The sequence below is a fragment of the Lepisosteus platostomus genome, chromosome 5 (genome assembly GCF_059453375.1).
Source record: "Lepisosteus platostomus isolate fLepPlt1 chromosome 5, fLepPlt1.hap1, whole genome shotgun sequence".
Classification (NCBI taxonomy): Eukaryota; Metazoa; Chordata; class Actinopteri; order Semionotiformes; family Lepisosteidae; genus Lepisosteus; species Lepisosteus platostomus.
This window is the reverse complement of record NC_142615.1, coordinates 14,752,321-14,773,414: the sequence shown is the minus strand read 5'-3', so window position 1 is coordinate 14,773,414 and position 21,094 is coordinate 14,752,321. Positions and strand designations below refer to the sequence as shown.

The 21,094-nt window shown below is 46.9% G+C and overlaps 10 non-coding genes across 10 annotated transcripts; 7 read left to right on the top strand and 3 right to left on the bottom strand.

Annotated features, from left to right (window-relative positions):
* The first annotated feature begins 278 nt into the window (after positions 1–278).
* On the top strand, positions 279–360 carry trnal-aag (transfer RNA leucine (anticodon AAG)). Its single transcript has one exon. It is a non-coding gene; the product is annotated as a tRNA-Leu (tRNA).
* Positions 361–1,372: 1,012 nt separating this feature from the next.
* On the bottom strand, positions 1,373–1,446 carry trnat-agu (transfer RNA threonine (anticodon AGU)). Its single transcript has one exon. It is a non-coding gene; the product is annotated as a tRNA-Thr (tRNA).
* Positions 1,447–3,124: 1,678 nt separating this feature from the next.
* Positions 3,125–3,206, top strand: trnal-aag (transfer RNA leucine (anticodon AAG)). The gene has a single exon. It is a non-coding gene; the product is annotated as a tRNA-Leu (tRNA).
* A 1,012-nt stretch (positions 3,207–4,218) lies between these two features.
* Positions 4,219–4,292, bottom strand: trnat-agu (transfer RNA threonine (anticodon AGU)). The gene has a single exon. It is a non-coding gene; the product is annotated as a tRNA-Thr (tRNA).
* Positions 4,293–7,256: 2,964 nt separating this feature from the next.
* Positions 7,257–7,338, top strand: trnal-aag (transfer RNA leucine (anticodon AAG)). Its single transcript has one exon. It is a non-coding gene; the product is annotated as a tRNA-Leu (tRNA).
* Positions 7,339–8,350: 1,012 nt separating this feature from the next.
* Positions 8,351–8,424, bottom strand: trnat-ggu (transfer RNA threonine (anticodon GGU)). The gene has a single exon. It is a non-coding gene; the product is annotated as a tRNA-Thr (tRNA).
* A 7,909-nt stretch (positions 8,425–16,333) lies between these two features.
* On the top strand, positions 16,334–16,406 carry trnav-cac (transfer RNA valine (anticodon CAC)). Its single transcript has one exon. It is a non-coding gene; the product is annotated as a tRNA-Val (tRNA).
* A 1,226-nt stretch (positions 16,407–17,632) lies between these two features.
* Positions 17,633–17,705, top strand: trnaf-gaa (transfer RNA phenylalanine (anticodon GAA)). The gene has a single exon. It is a non-coding gene; the product is annotated as a tRNA-Phe (tRNA).
* Positions 17,706–17,814: 109 nt separating this feature from the next.
* On the top strand, positions 17,815–17,887 carry trnav-aac (transfer RNA valine (anticodon AAC)). Its single transcript has one exon. It is a non-coding gene; the product is annotated as a tRNA-Val (tRNA).
* Positions 17,888–20,238: 2,351 nt separating this feature from the next.
* On the top strand, positions 20,239–20,311 carry trnav-aac (transfer RNA valine (anticodon AAC)). Its single transcript has one exon. It is a non-coding gene; the product is annotated as a tRNA-Val (tRNA).
* Positions 20,312–21,094: the final 783 nt, after the last annotated feature.

Sequence of the window (21,094 nt, the reverse complement as noted above, 5' to 3'; positions counted from 1 at the left end):
TCAAATAAAACGTAAAAGACACAACTTTCCGGATGCGGCTGCTGTAAAAATAAAATGACATCAAGGGTGCTGTACGCAGAGGTCTGAAACCTGCTCCACAGAAGATCTTTATCCAGAGGTGTTAAAGAAGTCGAGATCTCGCCATGAGAGGGGAAGCATCTCAGAAAAAGCAGGTGCAGTCGGTTCCACGGTCATAACGCCACTAAGTCGGGCGACAAGAGCAAAACCCACCCGGCTTCCTCCGGGCAAGTAATGAGACAAAGAGACACTGCACAGCGGGTAGCGTGGCCGAGCGGTCTAAGGCGCTGGATTAAGGCTCCAGTCTCTTCGGGGGCGTGGGTTCGAATCCCACCGCTGCCAGGTGCTTTTGTCGAGACCCCCTTTCAGCTGGCTTCAGACGAAAGGGAGGGAACTGCTTTTTGGCAGTCTCTCGAGAAACTAAGCAAAGTGTTTAAAGATACTTTCTCAGCTTGACATCAAGGCACAAAACAAAAACCTTCTTGCGTCCTCTCAACCCAAAAGCGCTTTGCCACTTTTTGCGTTATGCAGGGAACGACGTCTGCCCAGATCACTTTTGTGTCAATGCAAATCGTAGTGTGCCCTCCGTTTTAATGTTGGCTGTGCTGGCGTGCTGCTTCTGTCTGTGAAACTTGAATGTTCTGCTTCTTCACACCAAATCATCGGCGGGGGTTGAGCTTGTTAAATCTTTGCGCATAGCGCTCCTTTGGAAGTACTTTGTCCAAGTTCAAAAGCAATCGTGGGATTTACTTCATGCGTGCCAAAAAGCATGCCTCGCACGACAGATTTAAATGGGGAATGGAGCCTGCTTCTTGCTGTTTTTCCTGTGGTTGCAGTTACAAAGTTGATCGTGCTTTCACATTCTGTTAACAGTATTCACTGGCTGAGCTTTATCAGTTGGTTCGTAAAGGAATCTCTGCTTCGGTTCCAGAAAAGTCATCTGTGGTGTGTTTTTTTCCGTGCCCATGGCAGTCTTTTAAAGCTGGTAGTAGTGGCGGCGAAGTTAATTTTTTATCCTCTTTAAAAGAATAAGGACGGGCTGGGGCGAGCTCCATTTACCACTCTTTCAGCTAGCCGCCGAACTCCCGAACTGATTACACTGCAGAGCCACAGGCGCCTCGCTTTTCTCCATTCTCTGGGTCAGGGTGAAAAAAAACTTGCTGGTATTAGCTGGCCCGCTGGGAGCACCTCTTCTTCACTGATAAGCAAGATTTGTGTTTCATCTTTCTCAAGCTGTATAGATTTCTTTCAAAACAAGTTGTTCCAGAAAGGAAACGAACACTTGCATTCACCTGAATTAAAAGGCATGGGATTTGCCCGTAAGGATAAATTCTGCACAGTAAGACAGGAAGAAAGGCACCGCTGGGAATCGGACCCAGGATCTCCTGTTTACTAGACAGGCGCTTTAGCCAACTAAGCCACGGTGCCGGCAAAGTGCTGTCCTTTGACAGCCACATGGACACGTCTCAACTGCTCTGAGACATCTGCATTCGGTGTGCACCGAGCCTGCTCGCCTTGCAAGTTTCCTCATTTACATGCGATAGCTCCACCACTAAGAGAAAGGATGAGAAATGGCTTTTATCTGGCACTTTTCATGTCAGAGGATCTCAATCTGCTTTCCGTGTACAAGAGGATGTCCAACTCATGTAGCTAAAGACGTAGACGACAGTGCTCCACTGAAATCTTGATCTCACAACCCTCGGCATGACTCCGCTGTGTTCTGCTTTAGACAAAGGGGGGAAAAGACTTCTTTCATCACACGTTTTGCACTGTTTACGGTGTTTGCAGTGCTCTTTCTTAAATGAAAACCAGGAATCGGCACCATATGAGGTGAGACTAGATAATATTAGATCAAGTAGCCTCGCCATTCCATGCGTGACGTGCGCAAAGTGTAATTCCTGTCTTTATAGTGTGCTTGTTAGAGACTTAGCTGGCACCCAGAGCGCTTTAAATCCGGGAGTCAGCAGCCCAAGACAATAGAGCTTCCTTCGTCTATGTTTTTTGCGTGAAGGGGGAAACCATGCGTGTGCTGCAAACGATCTTAGTATCGAAGTGCCGTCCCACATAACCGATCCGAACAATCTGCTTTACAGAGGAGCACTGCCGGAGCTTATCGTTGGCAAACTGAAGACCAGGCTGACCTCTTCTGTGACTCTTGAACACTGAGTCTCAAGGTTGTGAATTCAAGCTCCACGCTGGCGGGAAATTCCATAGGTAATGATCACATTTTCTTGCATGCTAATCAAAAGAAATATTAAGAAACTTTTCCCGATACCAGTTTTTTACAAAAGTAAAGGCACATGGCACATGTGTGCCACATCACGTCCGAGTTTAGTGACAACTACCTCAGAGATTGTAAGCTGGGTAGTTTCAGATCAGATCACTTTTTGTATCAAAGGTTCAAGCAAACCCGAATACTTTTGCAAGAGACATTTCAGAATCCCAGTCAAATCCAGTACGATTGCTGGATCCTTTGAATTCGACTGAACTATAGCACAGATCTGCAGTCCACCATTAGAATACTGTGGGTGTGCTGTATAAGCCATACCGCCCAAAATAGTTCTAAAACAGGAGAAGCATCCTCGTTTAGGAATGTGGTATAAAGTGAAATGGTCTGGGAAGAGTCCTACGTTTGAACAGTTCAAAATAGACGTCAAGGGGTATTTACGGACTCTTTCGAAATGTAAGAACAAGCTGTGCGGACCTTATCTTTATTTACCTTGTGTAATCGTTTTTCATAAAGTGTAATTGTATTATAGCATGTGCCCCTGACGATTTTCTTGATACGTTATATGTGCTCTTGTTTGTATTGTATGTAGTTTTGTTGTTCAAATAAAACGTAAAAGACACAACTTTCCGGATGCGGCTGCTGTAAAAATAAAATGACATCAAGGGTGCTGTACGCAGAGGTCTGAAACCTGCTCCACAGAAGATCTTTATCCAGAGGTGTTAAAGAAGTCGAGATCTCGCCATGAGAGGGGAAGCATCTCAGAAAAAGCAGGTGCAGTCGGTTCCACGGTCATAACGCCACTAAGTCGGGCGACAAGAGCAAAACCCACCCGGCTTCCTCCGGGCAAGTAATGAGACAAAGAGACACCGCACAGCGGGTAGCGTGGCCGAGTGGTCTAAGGCGCTGAATTAAGGCTCCAGTCTCTTCGGGGGCGGGGGTTCGAATCCCACCGCTGCCAGGTGCTTTTGTCGAGACCCCCTTTCAGCTGGCTTCAGACGAAAGGGAGGGAACTGCTTTTTGGCAGTCTCTCGAGAAACTAAGCAAAGTGTTTAAAGATACTTTCTCAGCTTGACATCAAGGCACAAAACAAAAACCTTCTTGCGTCCTCTCAACCCAAAAGCGCTTTGCCACTTTTTGCGTTATGCAGGGAACGACGTCTGCCCAGATCACTTTTGTGTCAATGCAAATCGTAGTGTGCCCTCCGTTTTAATGTTGGCTGTGCTGGCGTGCTGCTTCTGTCTGTGAAACTTGAATGTTCTGCTTCTTCACACCAAATCATCGGCGGGGGTTGAGCTTGTTAAATCTTTGCGCATAGCGCTCCTTTGGAAGTACTTTGTCCAAGTTCAAAAGCGATCGTGGGATTTACTTCATGCGTGCCAAAAAGCATGCCTCGCACGACAGATTTAAATGGGGAATGGAGCCTGCTTCTTGCTGTTTTTCCTGTGGTTGCAGTTACAAAGTTGATCATGCTTTCACATTCTGTTAACAGTATTCACTGGCTGAGCTTTATCAGTTGGTTCGTAAAGGAATCTCTGCTTCGGTTCCAGAAAAGTCATCTGTGGTGTGTTTTTTTCCGTGCCCATGGCAGTCTTTTAAAGCTGGTAGTAGTGGCGGCGAAGTTAATTTTTTATCCTCTTTAAAAGAATAAGGACGGGCTGGGGCGAGCTCCATTTACCACTCTTTCAGCTAACCGCCGAACTCCCGAACTGATTACACTGCAGAGCCACAGGCGCCTCGCTTTTCTCCATTCTCTGGGTCAGGGTGAAAAAAAACTTGCTGGTATTAGCTGGCCTGCTGGGAGCACCTCTTCTTCACTGATAAGCAAGATTTGTGTTTCATCTTTCTCAAGCTGTATAGATTTCTTTCAAAACAAGTTGTTCCAGAAAGGAAACGAACACTTGCATTCACCTGAATTAAAAGGCATGGGATTTGCCCGTAAGGATAAATTCTGTACAGTAAGACAGGAAGAAAGGCACCGCTGGGAATCGGACCCAGGATCTCCTGTTTACTAGACAGGCGCTTTAGCCAACTAAGCCACGGCGCCGGCAAAGTGCTGTCCTTTGACAGCCACATGGACACGTCTCAACTGCTCTGAGACATCTGCATTCGGTGTGCACCGAGCCTGCTCGCCTTGCAAGTTTCCTCATTTACATGCGATAGCTCCACCACTAAGAGAAAGGATGAGAAATGGCTTTTATCTGGCACTTTTCATGTCAGAGGATCTCAATCTGCTTTCCGTGTTCAAGAGGATGTCCAACTCATGTAGCTAAAGACGTAGACGACAGTGCTCCACTGAAATCTTGATCTCACAACCCTCGGCATGACTCCTCTGTGTTCTGCTTTAGACAAAGGGGGGAAAAGACTTCTTTCATCACACGTTTTGCACTGTTTACGGTGTTTGCAGTGCTCTTTCTTAAATGAAAACCAGGAATCGGCACCATATGAGGTGAAACTAGATAATATTGGATCAAGTAGCCTCGCCATTCCATGCGTGACGTGCGCAAAGTGTAATTCCTGTCTTTATAGTGTGCTTGTTAGAGACTTAGCTGGCACCCAGAGCGCTTTAAATCCGGGAGTCAGCAGCCCAAGACAATAGAGCTTCCTTCGTCTATGTTTTTTGCGTGAAGGGGGAAACCATGCGTGTGCTGCAAACGATCTTAGTATCGAAGTGCCGTCCCACATAACCGATCCGAACAATCTGCTTTACAGAGGAGCACTGCCGGAGCTTATCGTTGGCAAACTGAAGACCAGGCTGACCTCTTCTGTGACTCTTGAACACTGAGTCTCAAGGTTGTGAATTCAAGCTCCACGCTGGCGGGAAATTCCACCTCTACATACCCGACCACCACTGCATCACACAGCTGCCAGCGCACCTCACCGTGCCAGACCACCACTGCGTCACATAGCTGCAAGCGCACCTCACCGTGCCAAGCCACCACTGCATCATACAGCTGCCAGGGCACCTCACCGTGTCAGGCCACCACTGCGTCACACATATTTCAGCGCCATATATTTCATGGATATTATGGAATATAATGGATGGATATCTTAGTTATCTTTCTAGTTCACAGGTTTGCATGCATAATTTAATTTTGAAAGCCACTGAGACATCAAGTACTACTGTTGTATTTATGAAAAAGAAACAAAACAAAAAACATACTAACAACTGTGCCATCCTACTCCTTAGTTAATACATTTTATTATTCATAAACAGTTAACATTGTTAGCAAAATATTTTGAATTATATTTAACCCTATTTTTTCTTTAGTTTTGTATTTAACTTATTATATGATAGTCAGACTTAATGTATATTGGAACAATGAAAATATATTTTTACAAGATTTTACATTAAGCACTTAAAATTAATATGGTTAATAATAGTAAACTGTAACATGCTGTAACAAGATCGGTTAAACTGCGAAGAAAATGCTTTCAGAGAAAATGTTTCAGGTGTGAAGAACATAGATCTCCAATGCAATTTCAACCAAACCTGTTCCCACACACCCTGCCCCCACTACCATTAGAATATACACAAACATTTTAGCGTTTCATTCTGAGCAGAAGACCCTCACACCTGAAGAGTGCTGGCTGTGACGAATTAAACCGGTTTTACAGGTTTCAATCACAGACCATGTGACATGGGAGTCAGTAAACTAACACACAGCGCCACCGGATTTGATAACGCTATAAAAACGCTATAAAATAATGTGACTTGGCACAGAACAAGTTTACAGCACAGTACAAAAATAAATGCTGACCATGACTTTAGAAGCATAAATTGCCTTACACTCAATTTAAACACAAGCTGTCTTTAGCCCTCTAAACTGGTTCATACAGAAATGTAGAGATCCAGGCTCAGAACACACAGCTTCATTAGCGAATACATATGCAGGACAACTAGAGAAGACGTTTTACAGAGAATGGATTTTTAGAAACATCCCATCAGTGACATCACTGAAGTCAACTCCTAGGTACTGTAACTGTCGTGTGGATAGTTTCACAACAATCAGACAAATCGTTGGCAAACTGAAGACCAGGCTGACCTCTTCTGTGACTCTTGAACACTGAGTCTCAAGGTTGTGAATTCAAGCTCCACGCTGGCGGGAAATTCCATAGGTAATGATCACATTTTCTTGCATGCTAATCAAAAGAAATATTAAGAAACTTTTCCCGATACCAGTTTTTTACAAAAGTAAAGGCACACGGCACATGTGTGCCACATCACGTCCGAGTTTAGTGACAACTACCTCAGAGATTGTAAGCTGGGTAGTTTCAGATCAGATCACTTTTTGTATCAAAGGTTCAAGCAAACCCGAATACTTTTGCAAGAGACATTTCAGAATCCCAGTCAAATCCAGTACGATTGCTGGATCCTTTGAATTCGACTGAACTATAGCACAGATCTGCAGTCCACCATTAGAATACTGTGGGTGTGCTGTATAAGCCATACCACCCAAAATAGTTCTAAAACAGGAGAAGCATCCTCGTTTAGGAATGTGGTATAAAGTGAAATGGTCTGGGAAGAGTCCTACGTTTGAACAGTTCAAAATAGACGTCAAGGGGTATTTACGGACTCTTTCGAAATGTAAGAACAAGCTGTGCGGACCTTATCTTTATTTACCTTGTGTAATCGTTTTTCATAAAGTGTAATTGTATTATAGCATGTGCCCCTGACGATTTTCTTGATACGTTATATGTGCTCTTGTTTGTATTGTATGTAGTTTTGTTGTTCAAATAAAACGTAAAAGACACAACTTTCCGGATGCGGCTGCTGTAAAAATAAAATGACATCAAGGGTGCTGTACGCAGAGGTCTGAAACCTGCTCCACAGAAGATCTTTATCCAGAGGTGTTAAAGAAGTCGAGATCTCGCCATGAGAGGGGAAGCATCTCAGAAAAAGCAGGTGCAGTCGGTTCCACGGTCATAACGCCACTAAGTCGGGCGACAAGAGCAAAACCCACCCGGCTTCCTCCGGGCAAGTAATGAGACAAAGAAACAACACACAGCGGGTAGTGTGGCTGAGCGGTCTAAGGCGCTGGATTAAGGCTCCAGTCTCTTCGGGGGCGTGGGTTCGAATCCCACCGCTGCCAGGTGCTTCTGTCAAGACCCCCTTTCAGCTGGCTTCAGACGAAAGGGAGGGAACTGCTTTTTGGCAGTCTCTCGAGAAACTAAGCAAAGTGTTTAAAGATACTTTCTCAGCTTGACATCAAGGCACAAAACAAAAACCTTCTTGCGTCCTCTCAACCCAAAAGCGCTTTGCCACTTTTTGCGTTATGCAGGGAACGACGTCTGCCCAGATCACTTTTGTGTCAATGCAAATCGTAGTGTGCCCTCCGTTTTAATGTTGGCTGTGCTGGCGTGCTGCTTCTGTCTGTGAAACTTGAATGTTCTGCTTCTTCACACCAAATCATCGGCGGGGGTTGAGCTTGTTAAATCTTTGCGCATAGCGCTCCTTTGGAAGTACTTTGTCCAAGTTCAAAAGCGATCGTGGGATTTACTTCATGCGTGCCAAAAAGCATGCCTCGCACGACAGATTTAAATGGGGAATGGAGCCTGCTTCTTGCTGTTTTTCCTGTGGTTGCAGTTACAAAGTTGATCGTGCTTTCACATTCTGTTAACAGTATTCACTGGCTGAGCTTTATCAGTTGGTTCGTAAAGGAATCTCTGCTTCGGTTCCAGAAAAGTCATCTGTGGTGTGTTTTTTTCCGTGCCCATGGCAGTCTTTTAAAGCTGGTAGTAGTGGCGGCGAAGTTAATTTTTTATCCTCTTTAAAAGAATAAGGACGGGCTGGGGCGAGCTCCATTTACCACTCTTTCAGCTAACCGCCGAACTCCCGAACTGATTACACTGCAGAGCCACAGGCGCCTCGCTTTTCTCCATTCTCTGGGTCAGGGTGAAAAAAAACTTGCTGGTATTAGCTGGCCTGCTGGGAGCACCTCTTCTTCACTGATAAGCAAGATTTGTGTTTCATCTTTCTCAAGCTGTATAGATTTCTTTCAAAACAAGTTGTTCCAGAAAGGAAACGAACACTTGCATTCACCTGAATTAAAAGGCATGGGATTTGCCCGTAAGGATAAATTCTGTACAGTAAGACAGGAAGAAAGGCACTGCTGGGAATCGGACCCAGGATCTCCTGTTTACCAGACAGGCGCTTTAGCCAACTAAGCCACGGCGCCGGCAAAGTGCTGTCCTTTGACAGCCACATGGACACGTCTCAACTGCTCTGAGACATCTGCATTCGGTGTGCACCGAGCCTGCTCGCCTTGCAAGTTTCCTCATTTACATGCGATAGCTCCACCACTAAGAGAAAGGATGAGAAATGGCTTTTATCTGGCACTTTTCATGTCAGAGGATCTCAATCTGCTTTCCGTGTACAAGAGGATGTCCAACTCATGTAGCTAAAGACGTAGACGACAGTGCTCCACTGAAATCTTGATCTCACAACCCTCGGCATGACTCCGCTGTGTTCTGCTTTAGACAAAGGGGGGAAAAGACTTCTTTCATCACACGTTTTGCACTGTTTACGGTGTTTGCAGTGCTCTTTCTTAAATGAAAACCAGGAATCGGCACCATATGAGGTGAGACTAGATAATATTGGATCAAGTAGCCTCGCCATTCCATGCGTGACGTGCGCAAAGTGTAATTCCTGTCTTTATAGTGTGCTTGTTAGAGACTTAGCTGGCACCCAGAGCGCTTTAAATCCGGGAGTCAGCAGCCCAAGACAATAGAGCTTCCTTCGTCTATGTTTTTTGCGTGAAGGGGGAAACCATGCATGTGCTGCAAACGATCTTAGTATCGAAGTGCCGTCCCACATAACCGATCCGAACAATCTGCTTTACAGAGGAGCACTGCCGGAGCTTATCGTTGGCAAACTGAAGACCAGGCTGACCTCTTCTGTGACTCTTGAACACTGAGTCTCAAGGTTGTGAATTCAAGCTCCACGCTGGCGGGAAATTCCACCTCTACATACCCGACCACCACTGCATCACACAGCTGCCAGCGCACCTCACCGTGCCAGACCACCACTGCGTCACATAGCTGCAAGCGCACCTCACCGTGCCAAGCCACCACTGCATCATACAGCTGCCAGGGCACCTCACCGTGTCAGGCCACCACTGCGTCACACATATTTCAGCGCCATATATTTCATGGATATTATGGAATATAATGGATGGATATCTTAGTTATCTTTCTAGTTCACAGGTTTGCATGCATAATTTAATTTTGAAAGCCACTGAGACATCAAGTACTACTGTTGTATTTATGAAAAAGAAACAAAACAAAAAACATACTAACAACTGTGCCATCCTACTCCTTAGTTAATACATTTTATTATTCATAAACAGTTAACATTGTTAGCAAAATATTTTGAATTATATTTAACCCTATTTTTTCTTTAGTTTTGTATTTAACTTATTATATGATAGTCAGACTTAATGTATATTGGAACAATGAAAATATATTTTTACAAGATTTTACATTAAGCACTTAAAATTAATATGGTTAATAATAGTAAACTGTAACATGCTGTAACAAGATCGGTTAAACTGCGAAGAAAATGCTTTCAGAGAAAATGTTTCAGGTGTGAAGAACATAGATCTCCAATGCAATTTCAACCAAACCTGTTCCCACACACCCTGCCCCCACTACCATTAGAATATACACAAACATTTTAGCGTTTCATTCTGAGCAGAAGACCCTCACACCTGAAGAGTGCTGGCTGTGACGAATTAAACCGGTTTTACAGGTTTCAATCACAGACCATGTGACATGGGAGTCAGTAAACTAACACACAGCGCCACCGGATTTGATAACGCTATAAAAACGCTATAAAATAATGTGACTTGGCACAGAACAAGTTTACAGCACAGTACAAAAATAAATGCTGACCATGACTTTAGAAGCATAAATTGCCTTACACTCAATTTAAACACAAGCTGTCTTTAGCCCTCTAAACTGGTTCATACAGAAATGTAGAGATCCAGGCTCAGAACACACAGCTTCATTAGCGAATACATATGCAGGACAACTAGAGAAGACGTTTTACAGAGAATGGATTTTTAGAAACATCCCATCAGTGACATCACTGAAGTCAACTCCTAGGTACTGTAACTGTCGTGTGGATAGTTTCACAAGAATCAGACAAAGGTTTAAGCATCGCTTGTTCTAGATAAAACTGCAAAAAAAAACCCAACAACCAATAATTAACTTCTTTGCGGCTCTGTTTGCCCAAATCATATATTCACAACGTGAAATCTAGAAAATAATATTACGTAACCAAAATCCGCAATATGGAAACAGAACCTGTGTAATTGTTGATAGATGATGTACTCGTAACATTTTTTTCAAGACGAACTACAACATTTAAAAAATGACTTGTATGTACTTGATATCTCTAATCAATCCACGGGTCCCAGCACAAAACGAAACTAAAACACATACCGTTTCGCGCTTCTTATTAGTTGCTCAAAAGTAATTTGACCGTATGGAATGCATAATATAAACCTAGAAACATATACGTGAGCAGTATTTAAGCACTGTAGTATCGGTGTTAAGACATACCGTTCAAATACTGTAAATCAAGTTAAAAATATCTCAAGACCGATTTTTGTCATAATGAAACCATGTTTCGTGTATGTTTTCTTTTTCATCTTGAAATAACTCATTTCTAAATACCTTTTTCACTGTTAACATCTTGCAGCAACTCTGCAACAAAATATACACTCTGACAGTTCATCCTTCTACCAACATTAAATAAGATTTAAATAAGATTTCTATATTTATGTCTTTATTTAGTGGTTTCATTAGTGACAAAGGCTAAACTTTCTTGGAAAAATGTATTTTATGTGTTGCGGAAAAAACTGACTTGCTTTAACAAAATATTTTACAAATCCTTTCACCTGGCATTTTCGTAGTTAGAAATTATGCAACGCTCTGTTAAAAGCAAGGGAGTTTTTATGTCCGTTGCAGTTCTTTTGCAACATGAATTTAATTATATCGTTATTAATTTCTTGAGATACGCGATTCCATATTATATTCCCTTTTAATCAAATTCTAAAAGTATGCTTGTTGACTCCGGTATCACGTTAGTTAAAGACTTCGAAGCTTACAATGTTTAGGGAGAAATGGAATACTGGTGTGTATTTTTTTCTTTAAAGTACCGAGACCAGCCATATACTGTATGTTTATGTTCCAAAATTAATATAGTTTATGGCCTTCACACGCGTTACAGTATGCTCCTATTCTTTTTATGCTCAGCTACTAAGATTTCCCTTCAGTGGTAAAATTAGATATGAATATTCAATACTTAACCGGGCACAGTTAAGACATTAAATATACATATACATACTGTATACAGTACAGTTTGCATACGGTAATATGTTTATGTTACGTGATTAAAAAATAAATAAATACAAATGAAAAGTCCAGCACCAGCTGGTTTTGAACACACAACCTGCCAGTTGGTAGTCACGCACCTAGACCAGTAGGTTACAAGACAGCTCGCATGAACAGGCAGGCGAAACAGCCCTACAGAGCCCTGTCGCAGTACATGGATATAATCATACCGTTATTAAATTCTTGAGATACGCGATTCCATATTATATTCCCTTTTAATCAAATTCTAAAAGTATGCTTGTTGACTCCGGTATCACGTTAGTTAAAGACTTCGAAGCTTACAATGTTTAGGGAGAAATGGAATACTGGTGTGTATTTTTTTCTTTAAAGTACCAAGACCAGCTATATACTGTATGTCTATGTTCCAAAATTAATATCGTTTATGGCCTTCACACGCGTTACAGTATGCTCCTATTCTTTTTATGCTCAGCTACTAAGATTTCCCTTCAGTGGTAAAATTCAATATCTACAACGGGCACAGTAAAGACGTTTACAGTAAGTCTTTCTACGACAGACCAACGGACCACGAGTGCCCCTGTCGGTCAACCAATCACGCACCGCGGTATTTTGCGTCATCGCGTGTCACGATGCACGAAGCCGTAGCCAATTACCTCCGGTACGTGTCTGTACCGCGCACTTTGAATGGCTGCATCTGTAAGGAGATTGGAAAATATAAGAGTGTCTGAAACGTATAAGTACAGTACAGGTGGATGTAAAAGTAGTTAGATAAACAGTTTTTGTATTTTTATACAATTAGTTGCAATAGTGGAAACAATTTGGATTTTTTCGAATGTCTCGAAACCAGACATGCTGAAACGCTGTAGGTTTAGAATCGAGACTGGGGAGAATAACGTCTTGTGAGAAGATCTGTTTACCTAACGATTAGATCCTGTAAATCCCTTGTAGCCTCCCTAAGTCTGTCCCAGTCCAGTGGATAAAAATGTACTGTTAATGGAGTGTTGGTTTCTCTGTTAGGGGATACTGGAGCACTACTGTCATGCTTGTTTCACTCCTCTGTTCAACAGTGTGCTATAGAGTAATGTATATGGGGAGACGGCAGGAGGCCACAGGAGTATTGGGGCAGCAAGTTTTACTTGCCGAGTACCAGATTTTAATGGGTGGTTTTATCCCAGATCTATTGGGTTGGAATATTATGCATTACAAAGAATGACTATCCAGAACAGGGTATCACGTGGCTTCAACTGACTGTGATCACTCAGTATGTTGATGGTATTCTGAGTTCTTCCCCTGACGAGGAAACCCACAAGTCTGAGTTGCTTCAGCTTTAGAGTGTCTAATATTAAGCAGTTATAATAAGGCCCTTTTGTGTCGAGCATTGTGGAATTTTAACAGGGCCAGGGTGCAATGTTTTTACGGGGTGAGCACAACTTTTAACAGATCTGCTTAAGGGGGGAGTGCAGTACAAGGACAAGATTGCCTTGGTTCCAGCGGCAAAAGCCGCCTGTAATCATTTGAAACAAGCTCTCTTACAGGTGCTGAGACTGGGGTTTCCTCAGATGGATCAACCATTCCTTTATATGTAAGTGTGGACAAAGGGTTACTGTATATGTATATAATGTATGTATTTGTTGCATGTAGGCCACAATTCTGGATGGCTATGGAGAAATAGGATTCTCTCACAACGGCAGGGACTCCAGTTAAGAATACTGGGCTTGTCTCTGAACTGATTTGTAGTTTTACAGCTGCCGACAGAAGCAGCTTGAGTAAGGTGTAAATAACACAATAAATAAAGAATTCCAGTAACTCAAGGTAACAACCATGCAGATGCAGATGCCAGACGAGCGGCACTGGGAGAGCGGGAGTCTGAGACCCCTGTGAAACCTCTATTGGGGAAAGGGGAGAATTCAGGTTGAGGGCTTTAATAGATGTTTAATAGTGGTTAGAACAAATGTGTAAAAATGTGGGGTTGTATAATGATGGGATGTGGGCTGGCACATACCCAAGTGTATGACAAAGATGATCCCGTGGTACGGACTGCCCTTCCCCTTGGATACTGATCTAGGGGCATACTACACTGGGAAGGTGTGCCAGGCTGTAATTGTCTCACTAGGGGTAAGTTAGAAGTCACATTGCCCCCATCACCCACAGTCTGAAAGACCAACTAAGGAAATATCAACTGAAGGAACACCGTGGGTAGATGCTCTACCTGCAGTCCTGTGCGGTTTGCGGGCTGGAGCAAACAGAACTGTGAGACTGAGCCCATTTGAGATCATCACGGGCAGCCAAAGAAGCTCCCTGGAGGCCAAGTTTGGCTAACGCACTGATGAATTAACTAACTCTCTATTAAAGTATTGTAGGTTTGTTAACTGAAGCAGTGCACAGGGCTCGTGAACAGGTGCCGGACGCTTGGGGACCTCCAGTAGAGGGGAGACACGACCGGATACCTGGCGAGTGGGTGTAGGTGAAGAAGAGATACCCTGCCAGACGTTGCAATCCTGCTGGGAGGGACCATATCAAGTGCCTCCAACTACTGACTGTGCCATCTGAGTGACAGGATGAGATCGCTGGATCCGCGTATCGCACTTTCACCGACCCACGGCACCAGAGACTGAGTGAACAGAAAGAAGGATGTTGTTACCGTTTCTGTGTCTGATGTTTCCTAAGACCAACAGTGTGCTTGTTAGGCCTGAGGAGCATTACTGAGGATATGGTATCAATACATTCCGGGTGTTGGCATATCTATTCAGCCAAAAAAATTATAATCGGAGTTGGGTCAATATTGTTATTCCAAGATCCTGAGGATAGATCTCCACATGGCTGAGGTCTGCGTTTGGGTCCTGGAGTAGGACTTTATGTATTTGTAGGATTAGGGTTGTTTTATATGTATAATTGTAACTATCACTTGTACAAAAACATCAATAACATCTTGTTGTAACTGTGGAACACACAATGTGATGGTAATGCATGCCTGTACATCTAAAAAGGAAAGATTTGCCCTGACATTGTATGTGTAAAAATAGGCAGTCCTGACGTATGCCATATTTTATAAGGGGGGAATGAAGTAAGAGATAAGATGTAAAAAGGGTTAACTTAAGTCAGTTCTGCCTGAAAATTAGACTTCTAAGCAACAGGGGTTTATGGCAGGAAAGGGGGTTAACTGATAAGGATGCGAACAAGGAACCCCCTGGGGGCATAATCTTAAACTGACCATTTGGCCAGGGCCTCTTAACTGGCCAAATACCATGACCCCCCCCCTTACCATAACATTGAATGACGTCTGAAGCAGCAAGCAAGGACTATATAACCTAAAAGTTTGTACCGGCACATCGAACAATACTTCGGTTTTGTTGTTTCTTGCGGGAAACAAGACTTCGGCTTTATTGTTCCTTGCATGCAATAAACTCATCTGTTTTACTTCATCTTGGGATCAAGAACCTTATTCCTTCTGTTACAACAGTACCAAACGCACGTTTCTTCTGTAACCGGAGCCGATCATTTGCAATTGGGCTGTGCCGACAGACCAGGACGAGCTCTGTCGGCTCAAAAGCAGCGCAGGACCTGCAAGTACAACAGAAAGATTAGCATCCAGCGGGGGCCTCTTAGTGAGCCCAAGATCTCATCAAGAATCGGCTCCAGCAACAGGGCTGGGCGCATTGTTCCATTCTCCGACCACTCTCGGTGTAAACAAGTCCCTCCTGGTCTCTGCTTGAATTGCACTTTCCTGCGTTTGCTTTGGTGTAAGTGGCTTCCCCTGCATGGGCGAATGTGAAGAAGATCCTTAGTAAGTCATTGAAGAAAACCGAGAAGAGGTCGAAGTGGCCTCTGTCGTTCATCAACGATCCAGTCAGGCAGTACTCCTCTGTAAAGCGCCGTTCGTTCACATCGATTGGCTTTTTCTTGCCTTCATTCGTGCAAGTAGTAAAAGCAGACGCCCCTATTCTGCCGTGACCCGGATTCAAACCGGGGTTGTTGCGGCCACAACGCAAAGTACTGACCACTATACGATCACGGCGAGTTACCGAGACACATGTAGCAGGGCGGAAAAGGATGTGCTCTCTTCGTGTGACATAATTCGGAAAAGTCCTGACGTTGCATTTCAACTGAGCCCCAGTATACATCGACCCTTCGACACTCTGAGTGACAACTCTCTTGCGTGTTCTCATATTTATGTAGTTTGCTTGCATGATGCCCGGAACAGCAGGGTTGTGCGCTCCCATATGGTTTAGCGGTTAGGATTCATGGTTTTCACCCAGGCAGCCCGGGTTCGACTCCCGGTATGGGAACGTGTCAGTTTTGCCTCCTGCTTTCCAAAAGATCAGCACCGTGTACGAAGGAGCCACATTAAAACTACTCGAACGTGCAAAACGTGCGAGAAGAGGGGGCGCTTGTTTCCAGCCGAAACTTCTCGCGTGTGAGACGAGCTGATCATCGCTGCAGGAGGGTTACTCTGGTAGACAGGGCTGACCTTCGGCAATAGGATTTATAGTCTCCAAGATGATATTTGCACTTTCTGGAGAGGCGATTTTCTCCACTTCAGTAGCCCGATTTCGTCGATTGCGTGGAGAGGGCTGTAGAATGTGGCGCCGCCTTTCCTGCTCCGTCCATGACAGGCGTGCTGGTCTCTGGAGAGAGAGCACGGTCCATCAGCGCACTCCAATAAAGGCACTGGAAGCAGCTGAATCGCATTGGCGAAGCTCAGCACTGGGCCGCTGGGCACATCTTACCACCGTTTCCGTAGTGTAGTGGTTATCACGTTCGCCTCACACGCGAAAGGTCCCCGGTTCGAAACCGGGCGGAAACAGACATCTTTTGTCGCCAGGCACAAAAGGGGATTGGGGATTCGCCTAGCGCTGTGATCGAACAGACCCACTCACCTCTTAGTGTGGCGGGATCTGCACAGTGCATGTCACAGCGCATCCTGCTTTCACTTCAATGCGCGTCCTGATGTACCCCAGTCTCCCGCGTGACAGGTGGGGACAGGTGACAGGTCCTATACTAACGAGGAAGACAGCGCTCTCTCCAACCCCCGGCATCGTGTCCCGACCCAGCATGCTGGAAGCCGACGCGCGCTGTGATCCCTTTACGGAGCAGAAATGACAACCGAGGAGCCGAGAGATCATTTCAGCATTTCGCGTCTGAACGGAAAACACAAACGACCAACTCGGAATGACTTGCCTTTGACGCTTTTCAAAGCGTTCTTTGTGCACGACGACTGCGCCGCCTAGCAGATACAAATGGGTTGTACAACTTTGAACTAGCAAATGGAAGAGGGCTAAGCCCCCTCTCTTTTAGCCCAGGTTCGATCTGTCTCCCAGAATCACCAGGGCGCACACACACACACCCGTGCCGTTGAAGTGCTCTGCTTCATTTCTAAGGGCAACTCAACATTCACTCCTACCCCGAGTGCAGAAAAGACAGCATCCACAGCAACAACAGCTCAGGTCTCTGCACAGGAGCTAAGCTGCCCTCATCTCCTCTGCTCTGCGGCTCCTGCGGAGTGGAGTCCTGCCTGGAGCCGTGTTTGCAGGCGGCAGCTCCCCGCGCCCTGTCTGTGCGTCGTGTCCAAGAGCTCCTGGGAGGAAGAGAGAGCCCTCCCACTCGGGGGCTTTTCCACGGTCTGTGTGAGGAGGGGCGGGTGTGTCCAGTAGCTTATCGAGCGGAAGCCTGGGGCGGCGGAGAGCTGTGATCGTGCAGACCTTGAGGTGTCACCTCTTTGTCTGCTTTCCCGCCCCCCCTCCGCCCAAGCTCTGCTCCAAAGTAGCCCGGCAACCCCTCACACCTGCACGTGTCACAACCTAAGGTGCGGTCATGAGACACCCATGGGGTGTCGTTCTGTTCTTGCTAATTGTTTCCTGCCCGTCGCAGGCAGGAGTCCATGCGAGGAAGATGCGCTGGACAGAGCTCAGAGGGCGCAGCTGGGTGGCTTTCCTTCTGAGTGACGTTCCTGCAACACTCTCCCGCTACTCTTGGTGCGCTCATGCCACAACACAGGAAGGCTGGAGCAGGTGGCTGTGGGCTTTGCGCACCGCCGAAATAGCTCAGTTGGGAGAGCGTTAGACTGAAGATCTAAAGGTCCCTGGTTTGATCCCGGGTTTCGGCATTCTGTTTCATCACGCCCTTTGTTCCTCTCTCCAGCGCCCCCTTCCTAAAGTGACGCGTCCCTTTCTCAGCCCGAAACGCAAGCGAGACACCAGCAGCGGTCCCTGCAGGTTTCCGTAGTGTAGCGGCTATCACGTTCGCCTAACACGCGAAAGGTCCCCGGTTCGAGACCGGGCGGAAACAGCCTCGTTTTGCACGCTCCTGTACTTCACAGAGGTCTTGAGCGACCGGTCATTTGTTCCCAATGTATTTCCGGTGCCTTCGTGCACTCTTGTACCAAACGCACGTTCCTTCTGTACGCAGAGCCGATCATTTGCAATTGGGCTGTGCCGACAGACCAGGACGAGCTCTGTCGGCTCAAAAGCAGCGCAGGACCTGCAAGAACAACAGAAAGATTAGCATCCAGCGGGGGCCTCTTAGTGAGCCCAAGAGCTCATCAAGAATCGGCTCCAGCAACAGGGCTGGGCGCATTGTTCCATTCTCCGCCCACTCTCGGTGTAAACAAGTCCCTCCTGGTCTCTGCTTGAAATGCACTTTCCTGCGTTTGCATTGGCGAAGCTCAGCGCTGGGCCGCTGGGCACACCTTGCCACCGTTTCCGTAGTGTAGTGGTTATCACGTTCGCCTCACACGCGAAAAGTCCCTGGTTCGAAACCAGGTGGAAACACACATCTTTTGTCGCCAGGTACAAAAGGGGATTGGGGATTCGCCTAGTGCTGTGATCGAACAGACCCACTCACCTCTTAGTGTGGCGGGATCTGCACAGTGCATATCACAGCGCATCCTGCTTTCACTTCAATGCGCGTCCTGATGTACCCCAGTCTCCCGCGTGACAGGTGGGGACAGGTGACAGGTCCTATACTAACGAGGAAGACAGCGCTCTCTCCGACCCCCGGCATCGTGTCCCGACCCACCGTGCTGGAAGCCGACGCGTGCTGTGATTCCTTTACGGAGCAGAAATGACAACCGAGGAGCCGAGAGATCATTTCAGCATTTCGCGTCTGAACGGAAAACACAAACGACCAACTCGGAATGACTTGCCTTTGACGCTTCTCAAAGCGTTCTTTGTGCATCGAACAGACCCACTCACCTCTTAGTGTGGCGGGATCTGCACAGTGCATGTCGCAGCGCTTCCTGCTTTCACTTCAATGTGCTTCCTGATGTCGAGTCGTGTGCCGTGCGGAGGCTCTGAAAGCGAGAACAATGAAAAGGTGCACGACGCTGTGAAAGAAAACAGAGAAGTGAAAGGCAGTCATTTCTCTAAGGAGGTGAAAGAAAAGCTACTCCCCGTCGGGGAATCGAACCCCGGTCTCCCGCGTGACAGGCGGGGATACTTGCCACTATACTAACGAGAAGACAACGCTCGCTCCAACCCCCGGCATCGTGTCCCGACCCAGCATGCTGGAAGCCGACGCGTGCTGTGATCCCTTTACGGAGCAGAAATGACAACCGAGGAGCCGAGAGATCATTTCAGCATTTCGCGTCTGAACGGAAAACACAAACGACCAACTCGGAATGACTTGCCTTTGACGCTTTTCAAAGCGTTCTTTGTGCACGACGACTGCGCCGCCTAGCAGATACAAAGGGGTTGTACAACTTTGAACTAGCAAATGGAAGAGGGCTAAACCCCCTCTCTTTTAGCCCAGGTTCGATCTGTCTCCCGGAATCACCAGGGCGCACACACACACACACACCCGTGCCGTTGAAGTGCTCTGCTTCATTTCTAAGGGCAACTCAACATTCACTCCTACCCCGAGTGCAGAAAAGACAGCATCCACAGCAACAACAGCTCAGGTCTCTGCACAGGAGCTAAGCTGCCCCCATCTCCTCTGCTCTGCGGCTCCTGCGGAGTGGAGTCCTGCCTGGAGCCGTGTTTGCAGGCGGCGGCTCCCCGCGCCCTGTCTGTGCGTCGTGTCCAAGAGCTCCTGGGAGGAAGAGTGAGGTCTGTGTGAGGAGGGGCGGGTGTGTCCAGTAGCTTATCGAGCGGAAGCCTGGGGCGGCGGAGAGCTGTGATCGTGCAGACCTTGAGGTGTCACCTCTTTGTCTGCTTTCCCGCCCCCCCTCCGCCCAAGCTCTGCTCCAAAGCAGCCCGGCAACCCCTCACACCTGCACGTGTCACAACCTAAGGTGCGGTCATGAGACACCCATGGGGTGTCGTTCTGTTCTTGCTAATTGTTTCCTGCCCGTCGCAGGCAGGAGTCCATGCGAGGAAGATGCGCTGGACAGAGCTCAGAGGGCGCAGCTGGGTGGTTTTCCTTCTGAGTGACGTTCCTGCAACACACTCCCGCTACTCTTGGTGCGCTCATGCCACAACACAGGAAGGCTGGAGCAGGTGGCTGTGGGCTTTGCGCACCGCCGAAATAGCTCAGTTGGGAGAGCGTTAGACTGAAGAGCTAAAGGTCCCTGGTTCGATCCCGGGTTTCGGCATTTTGTTTCATCGCGCCCTTTGTTCCTCTCTCCAGCGCCCCCTGCCTAAAGTGACGCGTCCCTTTCTCAGCCCGAAACGCAAGCGAGACACCAGCAGCGGTCCCTGCAGGTTTCCGTAGTGTAGCGGCTATCACGTTCGCCTAACACGCGAAAGGTCCCCGGTTCGAGACCGGGCGGAAACAGCCTCTTTTAGCCCAGGTTCGATCTGTCTCCCAGAATCACCAGGGCGCACACACACACACACAGCCGTGCGCCCTGGTGATTCTGGGAGACAGATCGAATGTTGAAGTGCTCTGCTTCATTTCTAAGGGCAACTTAACATTCACTCCTACCCCGTGAAAAGAAAAGACAGCGTCCGCAGCAACAACAGCTCAAGTCTCTGCACAGGAGCTAAGCAGCCCCCATCTCCTCCGCTCTGTGGCTCCTGCGGAGTGGAGTCCTGCCTGGAGCTGTGTTTGCAGGCGGCGGCTCCCCGCGCTCTGTCTGTGCATCGTGTCCAAGAGGTCCTGGGAGGAAGAGAGAGCCCTCCCACTCGGGGGCTTTTCCACGGTCTGTGTGAGGAGGGGCAGGTGTGTCCAGTAGCTTATCGAGCTCAAGCCTGGGGCGGCGGAGAGCTGGAGGGTGGGTGTCAGGGCCACACGACACTTCTTTACGCAGGGAGTGGCAGGGGTGGGATGTCAGGGCCTGACGTCACTGCTTTATGCAGAGAGTGGCACGAGTGGGATGTCAGGGCCATACGACATTGCTTTACGCAGAGAGTGGTGGGGGACGGATGTCAGGGTCGTACGACAATTCTTTACCCAGAGAGTGGCAAGGGTGGGATGTCAGGGCCTGACGACACTCCATTATGCAGAGATTGAAGGGGTGGGTGTTAGGTCCATAGGACATTTCTTTATGCAGAGAGTGGTGGGGGTGGGATGTCAGGGCCTGACAACACTGCTTAACGCAGAGAGTGGAGGGTGGGT